Here is a 12,081-nt window from a genome sequence, read left to right as displayed (position 1 = left end):
CAATGACTTCCATTTCCCCTTGCTCATGCTGCTCAGGAACCTCCTGATCCTTTTGCCAGTGAGCATTACAGGAGAAGCACAAGCCTTTTATTGACCTGTGGTTCTTGCTTAAAGCGAGCAAGCGTGCACGCCTCTTGCACGCTTTTCTTCAAAGTGTTGTGAACAAATGTATGTGTGCTGCTGCAGCACCTGAAAACATCCAGAGACTGATGTGACTGGTTCTGAATCATGCACATTCTTTTCTTGTGTGTTTCCTGCCCATCTGCAAATTGTACACACAACATGTTTTGGTACCCTGGTCCCTGGTCTCTGATTCCCAATCTGCTCACAGACCGTGCCTTCTAGTTTGCCCACACTTACTGTTATCCCATGCCTTTTGGCTGTATTCACTGCTTGTGGGACTTTTTACAAGGTTTGGTGTTGTCTAGGTGTCATCTTAGTATTATTTTGCCTTTGAATTGGCCACCCACCACACGTCAGAGCAGAAAGCATTTGCTATCCACCCCTATTGCATCTCCTCTCCATGCTGCTGAATTAGGGTTGACCCCGCTCCAGGCTTCCCTGAGTGACTAGTATTCCTTCCGATCAGAGAATCTGAATCTCCTCGACTACTGTTGCACGGACATTTTAGCCAATCAATGGACCAGACCGTCCCATGCACATCTGTGAACATCTACGACGCGTTATGCTTCAATCAATAAGGCGTCCAGAACTGTTCCCACACACTAATTGACGGAAAGCCACTAGATCACAGCCTATCCTATCCGATCGCAGCTACCCACACTGCCCAGCCAAAACATGGAGTAAGATTCTTTTCTGCGCAGAGTTGCAGAATCCCCCAATTTTGGATTGTCTAACAAGTGGGGTCTAAAGCTAATGTAGTTAGGCCCACCGCAGTGACATTGTTAATGTCCACACAGCGCTGCTGAGTGGACATTTACAGATTTTGGGTGGGCCTGGGCCGCACAGGCCCTACCCTGTCTATGCCTCTAGCTTGACTAGGACAGTATGAGCCAATGTTCTATGCAATCTTGCATTTCATGTCAGATTGCGCCCTCTGATCCTTCAACAATAACACATTTTACCTCCATATAGCCATGGTCTTTGCAAAATCAAAGCAGGCCCATCTTTATCTGTTTCGTAGAAAATAGCACTGCGCTTCCGAAGGTGTCGCAATCTAGCAAACCACCTGTCATTCTTTAAATATAAATAGTAATTGGATTGTCTCAGCACTGGTCTGTCTCAGTGGGTGATATCTGTATGGGTGGATTGGAATATAAATTGTTGAAGCATCAAGGAGTACACAGCTCTACCTGACCCAGAGCCCAGCAGGAGGCAAGACGGCGAGTCCAACGTGCCGGCGAACGTTCAGTGTGTACTCTCTGAAGCTCTCTTTCAGAGCAATGCTTGGAGACGAAGCTTTCTTCTGCTATTCATAGCGCAAGCCCGCATGACCCAGGGGAACTACCTCGAGAATCTCGTTATTTGTTTAAACCATTTCTATGCGCAGGGTTTGATCAACGCTCTAGGCAGATCGCCTATTCTAGAAGCTGAGGGAAAGACCTGATTACTATCAAGGTACCTTGGTACGGGGGACAATTTGCATTCATATTGATCATACGCGGCCCGTATGGGGAAATGAAAATGGTTGTGCTAAATAGCATGTGCATTAGCTATAGTCCTTTTCTCATTTCATCCCATGTGATGCACTGCCACCTATCAAGGGTGTAGAAGCCCTGCCCTTTTTTATTTTTATTAACCTAATAAAATGATATAAGCAATTCTATCTCAGGAAGGGCAATCTGCTAATTAGATCTCCGTTACACTAGCTGCATGCCAAACGCATAGGCCCTGATTCATGGAAATATTTGCGTGTAAAACTGGGATTTGTGTGCCATTCTGCCAGCAAATCACCATGAATCAGGGCCACAGTGTGCACCTGTGCTCTGCTGGATCAGTATCCTGATGTGCAGCGCCTGTTCTAGAGTGGCATAGGGCAGGTTCAGGGGGTCACAGGTGCCCACTTAACAGATGCAGTGATAGCCAAGTCACTTCAGTACAGGAGTTGCACTTGAGTTATGCACCCCAGGCCCAAAAACCCATACCTATGATCGTTACTATCATGGTGTAAACTTTAAATGTAAGCCATACATGAGGTTAGGGTAGGGTGGCTGGTATTTCTCACAATTATTAAAGCCACACCTGAATCTGTGTCAACACTGTGAGCCAGCCGAGCCATGAACAGGCTGTGTGTATCCCCCCTGCCCATAGATTGGCTAGCACGGCTGCATCCAGCAAGACCAAAACTAGTGGGGGATGCCTTCTTTTCATCATTTGTAAGGTCAGGTAACAACTCCTGCGAGAAAGGACCTCAGCATCATTTTTCTTGGGAAACAGGAATCAAAGGGCACACCCTACACAAAAGAATTCACCTGCCACCAGGATGTTACATACAAAAGGGCCTTTGATGCTTTGGGTCTGATAAGAGGGCGTGGTTAGTGTAGACAGAAGGGTATCAGGTAATAAAATCGCGGCAAAAATGTAGCGGTAAAAAAAAAAAATCGCGCCAAAAATGCTGTGGTTTGACCTGGTAAAGGTATGCCCCATTATACCATTTAAGGGGAGCGGGAGTTGTGGGAGTGTCCCCCGCTCCCCTTAAATGGTATAATGTGTCCGGGGGTTGCAGGGGTGTCCCCCGCAGCCTTTACATGGATTGCAGCGCAAAAACCACAGCATTTTTGCCGCAATATTTTGTAATCACTGCAATTTTTGCCGCGATTTTATCACATGGAATCGACAGAAGGAGGTCAGCACAACTGGTAAAGGGGTCCACCATCTTGTTTCTCTCTGTACCTCTCTTTCCTTCCTCTCTCCTATGCTTCCTTTAGCACAAATCACTTTGGGTATGATGCAAGCAGGCAAAGCCCACTTGTCCAAAGAACAGGGATTGGACCCGTTAAATCATGCTTGCTTTTGTTAAATTATCTGTAGACTTTTTCCTATAGGAGAGCGGGTCTCCCACTCCTACATTTATTCCCTTACGGCCTTCAAGACTTAAGGAAGAATTCATTTGGACCTGTTTTGGGAGAGTTGATCTTTCCAAAGCCCTCAGCCATTGAAGTGAGGAAGGAGTTGTCCAAGTCAGGGGCAAGCTCTGCTCCCTACCCACTCTGAGGGCACATTGGGAACACCAAACCTTCCTAGGCTGGGAGGGCAGAACCTGAATGGACTTTTCCTGTTCTAGAGTCCCTGCAGTGGGTCTTATAGCATATGGAGGACCTGATAAAAACTACAGCTTCAAACTAGTCAAAATGCATTAGAACTGTGTTTACCGTACTCAAACAAGAGGTACTCAATGGTGCTGCTTTTGGCCCCCATAGAACTTCAAACTACCACTGTATCACACCTTTTAAACAGAATTGCTGCCACATCGTGCTAAGCAGAGCACGTCACCTGTTCGGCTCAAACAATCTGCTTGCTGATGCAGGCCAACTAGAACTGCTGCCTTTTGTAACATTGCCTCGGACCACCTAAATTATCGCATGGAATCGATGGACCTCCACTCGAACAGCTGGAGCACTGCCTCATTAATCAACCTGAACCAGTAGTTACCATTGTCTGAAACCGACTCATCTCTTGATCTGATCATGGTGAGCCATCTGAACTGCACGACCAGAATGCCGCACTCGAAACACACCAAGCTTCTCCTTTAAACCGACTAGATGCCGGCCCACCACTTGACCCAGCACGAATTGCCACACCTGAACCTGGTTCGACATGCACAGCAGTTTAGTTCAAAGCTCGGTTTGATTCTGCACAATCACGAAGAACAGCAAGAAGGCATTATTGACTTCTATCTGTCCCCATAATCCATCTTTGGGTCCTAGAGACTGGTTAGCTCACTTTTGATCCCTTTTCACGCATGAACTATATCATATTTTAACACTGTCGTGCTTTATTGCCTTTTTCTCTCCTTTTGAATATTCAGAGTGATTGCATCTCATTTCCCTGATCTTCTGTACAAGCGTGACTTATTATACAGTGTTTTTATAGTAATTTATACATTGGTGTGTTCAATTAAAGCAAATATATTTGTATAAAACCTTGATTGCACATTCCCTTTATTTTGGACTATTTTGCTTCACTGTTTTCGTTGCTACTAGATCACATCTAAGCCCGTTTTGAGAGCATAGCCTTGCCTCAGCACACGTTACTACAAAAGGCCAAGTACGCATATATATTAGCTCTGCATGTTTTACCTTTATGATTGGGATCACTTTTGGTCTGTGGAAGTGTAGGTGCTGAGTCGGTGGTTAAGCCACTACTCATCTTATACCCCTGCAGAGCAGAAGTCACTCTATCACACGTGTGTGCCATTCCCAAGATTTGGAATACTCTCCCAGTGTCCCTACAAATAGTTCCTTAATGACTAGGCTATTTAAAAACTTGTCTGTTTCCTAAATAGGTATACTGGGAAGTGTTTTGCAGGTTAGCTCTGGATTAAAAGGGAACTTGAAACTTTCACTTGGCTCTTAGTGGGCTGAGGAAAAGCTGTTGTTTTATAGCCTATTTTCTCCCTGTTCCTGAGTGTTACAGTGTAAGCACTTGCGCCAAGTTTGCACTCTGTCAAATGCATAAAATAAACACAACTGCTACTATGTGTTGTGATGAATCTGGACAATGTATCCCTTCCCTCCACAGGGAGCCACCCCCTTTTATGCTAGGGAGGCGAGCCTGCCAAGCAAAAACCTCCCCTAGGTGTCTGAGCAAGTGGGACCTCACCAGGAGTGACTTCCCTCTTGGGGACAAGGACTCCCATTCCACCAAGGAACTCCCTGCACAAAACACCTTGTCTGCCTATATGGATTTTGGAGAGACTTTGGCTATATATTTTGTGTCTCTATTGCCTGAAGGTAATGCTGAATGATGTCTAGATACCATAGACAAGGAAGATGGACAAAATCCCTGGTGTTCCAATGACGTGTATAAGGAGAGAGACTCCTTTGGAATAAAGATAGTAAGTGCTACAGAGTGCTACGCCTCTGTAGCATTGACATCCTGGAGGGGCGGACCCACGTCAAGCCACGGAGCCAGCATTGGCATGAGGAAAGCGAGATCCCCCTAGCTGATGTTGGAAGGTGAGAACCTTGATCGGGTGGCGTGACCACTGAGGGACAGTGTGGGCTGGGTGCCCAGCAAATAACGCGGAGACCCAAAAGCGGAACAGAGCCTGTGGTCCCGAGCTCCCCTTGGCAACCACTTTTCCAACCAAGAGAGGTATCGACGGGGAAGTAGACTGCGCCAACTTGTGCACACAAACGAGGAATGTGACTGCTAGTGTCCACGAATACCGGAACCAACGCTGGTTCGAGAACTTAAGAAAATTTAACAGGCGCACAGTCCCATTAAACTTGGGTGAAAGAAATACCAATATTACAATTTAAGGCTGGAATATCCACCAAGTACACAACAGCTCAAGGTAGTGTAACAGGCCCACAGAGGGGCACATGGCCCCATTAAACCTAGGTGAAAGAAATACCAATACTGCAATTCAAGGTTGGAATAGCCACCAAAGATACGAGAACTCAAAGGAGTGTAATGAGCGCACAGCCCCATTACACCTGGGTGAAAGAAGTACGAATGCTGCAATTCAAGGCTGGAATAGGCAGCAAAGATACAAGAACTCAAGGGAGTGTAACGGGCGCACAGCCTCACTAAACCTGGGTGAAAGAAAGACGAACATTGTAATTCAGGTCTGAGATAATCACGCAGTACACACAAGCATAAAAGAAGGTAACGGGCTCATAGCCCAACAAAACTAAAGCGAACAAGAGACGCACACTATGTACCAAGGCTGGAATAGTCAACAAGAATATCAAAGAAGGACAGATACAATTCCTGCACTAAGAGAGGGTCAAAGAAAGGTGAATGCCCTGCAGCACGAATACCAAAGTACAAGAAACTATGAGAAGTTGTGTTTCCCAAGTGGGCAGACGCCTTAAGAGAAATTGTGTACTTGAAAAGTAAAATAATGACCACAGAACCACAGAACTTTGGGAAGGCCCAACAGCTTGAAGGTGAGAAAGAAAGAAGTATCTTTTTCATGTAATCCTGGAGGGGTTAGATCAGCTAAAAATCAGAGTCTGTCTTTTTCTTTAATCAAGGGAGAGTGAAATCCCTACAGAAGATAATTTAAAGATTTGAAAATCAGAGATTGGGCCTCATTACGAGTTTGGCGGTAGCCGTGCCCTTAATAAGGGTACGGCTACCGTCAAACTCGCTACCGGCACCAGCGAATGGGCCATTACCGGCCCATTATGAGTTGAATGGGCCGGTAATTGCCCATTCGCGGGTGCCGCTATGGCCGGGCTCCCGATCCCCATTCTGCCAAATAGGGCAGAATGGGGGTGGGGAGCATGGTTGCACTGGCACCGTTTATAACGGTGCCACTGCAATCACGAGTTCTGCTCACGGGTGCCGCTCTGCACGCCTAGTCTGCAGCACCCGCAAGCAGACCTCGTAATGTGGCAGTATGGTAACAACGGCGCCGGTAGCACTACCAATTGACTTTTTCTTTAATCAAGGGAGAGTGAAATCCATACAGAAGATAATTATGATTTAACGAAAGATAACTTGAAATGAAGATTGTGGAAAAGATACCATTGTGCTTCCAAGAGAGACGTTAGGACTGGGAGCAAGGCAATTCCAAGTTTGGGCCAGGCAGAAGCTCATACTGAGGTGGTTGTGCAAGCCTCCCTTTTTCCTTTTAGTTAGGTATTTTTCCAAAGTTTTGAGCCGGTTAGTTGGTTAGGGTTCGGACCAAAGACTTTATGTTGGACTTGAAATGCACCCTTAACTTTAGCTTTGTTAGCTAGGGAACTTCCTTCATAGCAATAGGGCAAGTTAGGAGTGTTCCTTTATTTTAAATGAAACCATTTTGAACATGTCATTAAGTCATCTGACTCCTTTTTCTGATTCACCACAGTGTGCACTACAAACATGATTGGAGTATTGCAAATGGCAAGTGTCTGTTACATCTTCCCCCACCAACTTAAGCTGTACTTGGGAAAAACAATGTATACAATTCTTTTCTTATTCGAAATGTAAAGGACAAACAAAACACTTCACAACCACCAGGATATGAGTGACAGGGTCTTAATTCATATTTTGGTGGCATGTCTATGTCTTTGCCACTTTGGAAGGGCAATGTAAGTGTTTATCACGCCGCAATTGCATTGCAGCAAAGAACTGTGTGGCCAGAAGTGGTGCGGTGTGTGTGCATAGGAGGGGGACAGGTCTTGTGTGTGTAAGGATCAGGTTGGGAGCATGTAGGGGGTAAGGCATTGTGTGCATGAAGTGGAAGGGGGAGAAGCACAGCAGTGCTGCAGATCAAGGAAAGACATAGTTGCGCAGGGGTGAAAAGTGGGTGAAACCCCTCTTCTGTGGGAGCCTGATTCAGAGGGAGGATGAAAAAGGGGTGACCCCTCTTCAAAGAGGCAACCCGAGGTTGAATGGGTGAGCAAGGTAGGGGCACACTGTGTATTAACTCAGCGGTAAAAACCTGTGCAGTAAATACAAGCGATGCAAAGACATGGAACTAATATTGTATTTATCTGCATTCAGTGCCAAGCTTGTGATAGTATCTTCCATACCTTTCATATTTCCAGGTTATCCCCATGTGGTTCACAGAAAGTTATTCACATTTAATAACTGAACAATTTGCATCCCTCCCATAGCGAACCCTATGAGAGGAATGTTTCCCAGAGTCACCTCTTTTGGGAGGCCTGGTGTTCCCTTTCTGCAAGGGAAGATGCTTGCCACTTATGGGGCCTCATTACGAGGCAGGCGGAATGGGTTTAACGGCGCCGGTAAAGGTGCCAGTGCCGTTAATCCCATTCCGCCCTATTACGAGGTTCCCTTGCGGGACCCGCTCTGGACGTCTGGTCAGACCAGACGTCCTTTGCAGGTCCCGCGAGGGGACCAGGGAGCTAACAACGGTCCCGTTATTAACGGGCCCGTTGTTAGCTCCCTCCCCATTACCATTGAGCCCTATGGGGGCTCAAGTGCGGATGGGGATGGGTACATTGAATGAGGAATTACTGGGTCCTCCAAGGTTGGAATGGCCCGATAATTCCTCATTGAAGGAAACCAGACCCGAGTTTGGAGGCAGCCATGCCCTTAAAAAGGGTATGGCTGCCTCCAAACTCGTAATGAGGCCCATGGTCTCAGTTGGGAGCATATAGTGTCTGTCAGTGCTACTGTGACAGTAACTTTGATAAATGATTATTTGTCGAAGTTACTGTCCTGTTACTGTACTGTGACAGTAACTTCGATACATGATCATTTATCGAGGTACTGTCCTGTGATATTATCCTGTTCCCTTTCTGCAAGGGAAGAGGATTGCCACTTATGGTCTCAGTTGGGAGCTGATAGTGTCTGTCAGTGCTACTGTGACAGTAACTTTGATAAATGATTATTTATCGAAGTTACTGTCCTGTTACTGTTACTGTACTATACTGTCGCAGTAACTTCGATACATATTAATTTATCGAAGGTACTGTCCTGTTACTGTACTGTACTGTGACAGTAACTTTGATACATTATCATTTATTGAGGTACTGTCCTGTGTTATCATCCTGTACCCTTTCTGCAGGGGAACAGGATAGCCACTTATGGTCTCAGCTGGGATCTGATAGTGTCTGTCAGTGCTACTATATTTATTTTGAATTTGTAGCAGCTTGCTAAAGATAGGGGCATCAAGGCGCAGAACCGGGTACAGCAGGTAGGTGGCAGGTCAGTGATAGAGAAGTCATTGAGGAAAAAAGTAATATCAGGAGGAAGATCTAAAGTGGAGTGTTCCAGCAGAGTATGTAATCAAGAGTTTAGCTGACAGTGATTACTCGAACAGCCAAGTTTTGTTTTTTGTTTTCTTTTATTTGTATTGGTATTTTGGATAACAACAAACAATAACCCCACCACTGGTCCCCCAGTCCCCTTTCCCTTCACCACATCCACACAGACTCCCCGTAGTACATGCCTAAACCCAAGTCCGATAGTTCAAGCAATGCCCAAAATACGATGTTTCTTTGGGCAAAAAGCAATGTCATAGTCACCTTGAAAAAAAGTCCAGGACCAAGCCCCAATCTTTAGCGAATTTGGAATGATCGCCCTGTACTAAGTAAGTCATCCATTCAAGAGCAAGAACGTTCCAGACTTTGGAGAACCATTGACTGACATTTGGTGTATCTTTTCATTTCCAATTCTGAGCAATACCAGAAGAGCCGCTATCTGTAAAATGATAACAGCTTTGCACTGTTGTTGAGAACTTTGGCACAGATCTGTTTCAAGAACAACTATAAGGCACAATTTAAGTGATCTAAGCTCGTGAAGTTTAAAAATGTGTGACATATATTTATTTATTTCTTCCCAATATTTTGCCAGCATCGGACAGCCCCACCATATCTGTACCCAATCGCCGGTCTCCCAGCATTCTCACCAGCACTTGTCAGAGATGGTCGACTTCATTTTATGTAGCCGGCTTGGAATGTAGTGCCATTGTACCATAAGCTTATACCATTGGTATTTGCTTCCATAACCTCTTACGATCTTCTTCCCCATCCCCGCCCCCAGCACCTGATGCCAATGATGTCTACATGGCAATGTGCAGTTAGGAGTCGTGACGGATTTGATTTTGTATACAGTAGAGATCAGAGCTTTATTTCCAGGGTTGGAAGATACACATTTTTCAAATGGAGTAAGATCTCTGATTGCTGCTTTCTTGTTAGGGGGAGCTAATATCTAGTGCCACACTTGAAAGTACTGGAAGCAACATGATTCCGAAAGGCCAAATTCTAATTTACATTGTATGAAAGGTTTTGGAACATCACCCTGAAACATATCATTCAATCTAGTACACCCGCTCGTTCCCATTTAGCAAATGCTTGCAGTTCCTGGCCCATGGTGAATTCCGGGTTATAAAATAAAGGAGTAAGGGGAGAAGGGAAGGTCGCCAACTGATATTTTCTCACGGCTGTGCCCCATACTTCTTCTACTAAGATCATGACCGGACTATTGTGCATATTAGGGGGTCGATCTTGTTTAGGCAACCATATTTATCTCCAAGTTGATGACACTTAATGGGGTTGGTATCTATATATTAATGGATATTTATTATAGTTTTATAAAGATATATGTATTAACATAAGGGGATAGGAATTGCCGCCTTCTCTTCTCTCCTCTTCTTCTCCAACTGCCACTGTCCGTATTCTATTATGGAATTCTTCCTTGCTCACTCCGGTCTCACGTGCGGTCCTCTCGAGGTGAGAGTGTCTCACGTATTATGCATAGCACTCTTAGGATACTACACATCCCTCTTCCTTACGGAACAACATCAATTCTATTTATTCACATAGTCTGAAAGATGTCTCGGTCGTCTGTAGCTTCTTCCGGCTTTGGACTTCTTCTCAGCACCATGTAGAAAACTCAAATGAGCGGACTGAATATACAGTGGTCCTCTTTTTTGATAGGGTCTCGTGGGGGAGGACTAAATGTCAGAGAGACAAAGAGGGGTCCCACCGAGCTACCTCAAGATGTACGCACTGGAGGTGACAGAACTATGTAACAACTTTAATGTGCTTATAGCCACATCTTTATCAACAAATGTAAGAAGATGGGGAGAAAGGTGGTTCCAAAAAATATATTCTTATTTTATTTAGTGTTTACTCATAAGTTAAAACAAGACCAACAGGTCACATTTGCAAATTTAGACAACATAAAACAAAACTTATAGGAAGACAATTCATTTAACACTTTTTTGTCCTAGTGTTCACTCCTTGAATACATTGAATTTCAAGTGATGTTAGTAACACATGGGTGACTTTGCAAGGTACAGTTCATATCCGACTATTTGCAGGGTCCCCATATACATTGTGTCGACATGAGTGAATCTGTTTCCAGCCTTCTTCGTAGACACACAAATGGACTATTAGTTATTCTTGGGTATTTGAACCGATTGTGCAAGGCTTTTTCAGGACACGTCAACCCCGTATCTTACGGAGTGTACCAGTGTAATTGCAAAATTATCTCCACATATCTATAAAAAACCAGAGACATACATATAAATATTAAATTGGCCAACCACTCCATTTTCTCTAATATTTATCTTAAGCCATGGGTGAAACAATGCTGTCAAACTCTCATTTTATTTGCGTGCACATCGTATACATTCATTACTATGACTGTACTGTGCTTCTTTACAGTCAGATCGATACATACTAAGTTACAATCGATTCAATTGTTTGCTATCTTTCAAGACTCTTGTTAATTTAGCCCCATTTGTGACTTCTATTCATGCTGCGTTAGTGCCAGATGAAAAGACTAGGGCAGGAAAGGTGACGGAAGAGGGGAGAGAGTACTGAGAGGGGGGAAGAGGAGGATTGAGGGACAGATAACATGGGAGACATTAATGTGACTTTTTTTAACTCCGTCCAACCATATTGTAAAATGTGGAGTCAAAAGAGCCTACCTATATGGCTCTTATCATTTATAGAAGACCGACAAGATCAATCGTAAGTGAAGTGCTTGTCACGGACGGGTTGCTTATCGTGTTAGTACACAACTGTGGAAAAAGAACCACCAGGGACAAAGGACTCAATTACTTATTTGCCAATAGGTATTGGTTGGCATCTCAAAAGAAAGCATGTGACTGCGCCTACCTTTTGTGGTCCCGCACAGTTATTTAGATGGGTTAGTCTCTAGCATTCAGTAACAGGATGAGTTACGGTGGGTCATTATGCGCGAACACCTACTGAGGGAAACGCATATGTCAAGCCAGAACTGACTCAAACCGCTGATTTAAAAACAAACAGAGAAGCATGTGTCTACTTACACATAGCTTATTTTGTCTAGTGAGCCTGGCAAAACTCCACGCCTCACAGCGGGGACAGAGTTCGGCGCAGGACAGGGTGGTTTCTTTGCTTTTTTCCCTCGCCAAGTCGTAGGTAGAATTACGATGAATGGCTGGGGTGTGTTGTACACCTAATAAACGACATCACGGGGTATTGAACAACATTAGTATTATTC

This window comes from Ambystoma mexicanum, chromosome 7p, assembly GCF_040938575.1.
Source record: "Ambystoma mexicanum isolate Mex_15411 chromosome 7p, UKY_AmexF1_1, whole genome shotgun sequence".
NCBI classification, from domain to species: Eukaryota; Metazoa; Chordata; class Amphibia; order Caudata; family Ambystomatidae; genus Ambystoma; species Ambystoma mexicanum.
This window is presented reverse-complemented; position numbering follows the sequence as displayed.